Source organism: Mastomys coucha, unplaced genomic scaffold (assembly GCF_008632895.1).
Source record: "Mastomys coucha isolate ucsf_1 unplaced genomic scaffold, UCSF_Mcou_1 pScaffold13, whole genome shotgun sequence".
Taxonomy (NCBI): domain Eukaryota; kingdom Metazoa; phylum Chordata; class Mammalia; order Rodentia; family Muridae; genus Mastomys; species Mastomys coucha.
Window position 1 is genome coordinate 80,485,831 of NW_022196895.1, and position 2,991 is coordinate 80,488,821.

General features: G+C 54.3%; 1 protein-coding gene across 2 annotated transcripts in view; it reads right to left on the reverse strand.

Moving 5' to 3' along the window:
* The window catches only part of Znf407 (zinc finger protein 407), a 411,238-nt gene extending 409,996 nt beyond the window's left edge, over nt 1–1,242 (reverse strand). For both annotated transcript variants that reach the window (XM_031366182.1, XM_031366183.1), the window contains exon 1: nt 759–1,242. The gene's annotated coding sequence lies outside the window, so the exon portion shown is untranslated. The remainder of the gene's footprint in view (nt 1–758) is intronic.
* Nucleotides 1,243–2,991: the final 1,749 nt, after the last annotated feature.

Below are 2,991 nucleotides of genomic sequence, written 5' to 3' on the forward strand. Positions count from 1 at the left end.
AAAAAAGAAATAAACGGGCCACTCAAAACCCAACATAACCAACAGGGGTCAGCAGCTACTGGTCCCAACGCCCAGCCCACTGACTGATCAGAGGGAAGCACCGCCACCCGGTGCTCCGGAGGACGCGGAGGTGAGTGGGAAGGGGCGCACTGCCCACTGCCGCTGCAGCGGCCAGAGTTCCCCAGACAGTTCCTGCGCGTAGAGCAGGAACCTCCCTTTCCGTCCTGGGCTCCCGTCACCAGCAAAGCATAACGGAAGAAGCGCGAGTAGCAGCGGCTTAGGCGGGGGAGCCGAGTGCACGGAAGCGGGCGGCCCGGAGCGGACGCGGGGCAGGCAGCGCTACGGCGGCGGAAGCCCGCTCCCTCCCTCGGGACGAAGAGGAGAAGCGCCAGGTCTCGGAGCCGAGGACTGCGCGGAGAGGAGACTCGGAGCGAGGCTGTCAACGCACCGGCCGAAGGCAAACCCGTGCCCGAGATGCCGGCTGCGGCAGCGCGGGGTGGAGGGCACCGAGCCGCGGGCGCCCGGCCGCGGGACGTGCGCAGCCGACAGGCGAGGGCGTGGGTCCCGGCGTGCGGCGGGGCGGCGTCGGGCCCGGCGGGGAGGGGCGGAGGCGGGGGAGGGGGCGGGAGCGCTGCCGGCCCGCGGGCTCCCGACGCCCCGCCACCCGCCTGGGCCCGCAGACCGCCGCCCCCGGACCCCGCGCCGACGCCGGACCATCCCCGCCCCCAGACCCCCCGCCCCGCCGGAGAATAACTCACCTGTTTGTCGGGGAAATCGCTCCTGCTCGGCCCTCTGACTGACTCCTCCGGCTCACCGTCTTCCCTCTGGGAGGAAGAGGCGGGACTTCCTGTCTCTCCGTTGAGCCACTTCCGGCGGTTCCCAGGGCGACTACGCGGGATGGAGCGCAGAACACCATAACCGAAAATAAACAAAGATTTCACAACTGCCTTGGCTGAAGACCTAAATTCGCGTTCTCGGTTTTCCCTCGCATGGCCGGCGGCTCTGCGTGTCGACTAGTTTTCGACCCAGCGGTACTTTCCGGAAGTTCCGACGGGAGAAAACAGGAAGTTCCACCCTCCCTGCTGGAAGGGAAACGGAAAGCCTGGAGAGTCAATCTGTAGGGCAGAAGCTGTTTGGGCTCGGGGACGGTCGGTTCTTCGTGGGAGGACAGTCGTCTTCCCGAGGATACTCAGCGGGACCGGCCCCGCAGCACCCCGCGCCCAGTCTCCATCCCTCGAACCCGAGGGCGGTGCTGGGAAGGGCAGGGGCGGGGCCTGCGCTAGGGCCTTCCTCTGCATCGGGTCCCCCAAGGAGTTGGCTTAGAGCCTCTGGGGTTCTTCGATGAAGGCTGTGAGTGTCAAAGTGCTACCCTAGATGATGAAAACAGATAATCCAACGACGCCAGAATGGGGTCTCCCATGTGTTGACCGCGGGGAGCCGCGAATCTAATAGTTCCTGGGGATAATGTTGAATTTCCATTGTGACTCACGTATCCACGGTAGGAAATTAAAATCTAAAAGAATCAAATAACCAACTTCCAAGATTACACAGCTCGTAAAAGTGAAACATAACTCTAAACTCAAGAGTCAACCTTTTCTACTCTATAGTGCTGAGTCACATATCATGGCCCAAATCGGTTTACATGTCTAATCTTAAAAATTACAGTGGACTGGGTAGGATGTGGCATTCCAGTGGTCCTTAAATAATTCCCACAGTATCTACAGTTAGCAGAGTGAGAACAGGACGGGTACCTAAGCGAAATAATAATTAGAAAAGAAGGTACAGGGTGGCAATGTTATATGCCTTTAATCTCAGCACTGGAGAAGCAGGGGCGACTGATCTCTGAATCCCAGCCAGGCTTCTCTACCAAGTGAGTTGCAACACAGCCAGAACCACACAGAGAAACTCTGGCTCCAAAAAAACATATGAATAAATAAAATAGGGAAAGGATGGGTGTGGATAGCAAGCTCTATCCTTATCCCCATAACAAAGTGCTAGAACACCTAACAGAAGCAACATAAAGGGCTTATCTATTTTGGCTCACAGTTTCAAAGTAGACATTTCTATGCTGGGGAAGGAATGGGTACTGGCTTCCTCAGTGGTTAACAGATTGGGAAACAAACCTCAGACAGGAACCAGAGGTGATTATAAATGTCAAGGGCCCTCCCCTAGTAACTCCTTTCTGCTCCATGTCTCAAAAGTTCCACAATCTCTTCCAAGCACTTCCAACAGCCTGGGAAGAGGTGACCCAGCACATGAGCCATTGAGGATCATTTCCAACTCCAAACATAATAGGAGTCAATAATTCAGTAACCACAACATACTTGCTTGGTTCCTAAGTGCTTCCTGAAGACAGCAGTACTTTGACCTGCTTGCACACACACTGAGCGAAATGCACCGAGTACAGCTGTGAACTGAAGTTCCCCTCACGAAGGAAGTCCCAGCTTTGAAGACCAAGCACCTCAGAAAGTTGATAAGTTATCGAATACTTGGGATGAGTTAGAATGTTGCAATTTCAAAGCCAAATTATATGGGCTATCTTATCCTTCTAAATAACCACCTAAGGTCTGCACTGTTTGACCTAACATCCTTGTGACTCGTAGGTTAAATCCCTTTGGAATGTTCAAACAGACCCCTCCCGCCACCAACCCAGAAGCTAAAACGTCATCAGATAACATCTGGAGCCTAGAGAGGCTTCCTCACTTTGCCACCTCAGGTTTCTACCAATGTATTCAAAAAGCACATTGATTTATAAAGTTATTCTATTACTATTTAAAAAAAAAAAAACTTCATGAAGTCCAGGCATGTTGGTACAGTGCCTTTGGTCTCAGCACACAGGAAGCAGAGTCAGAGAAGGCAAAGGCAGGGACAGGTGAACCTCTCTGTGTTCAGGGCCAGCTTGGTCTACTTAGCAAGTTCCAGGCTAGCCAACTGTTACTACTCTGGAACATGATATTTGGGGAAACCTCTATCTATGTTCTCTTCCCCGTG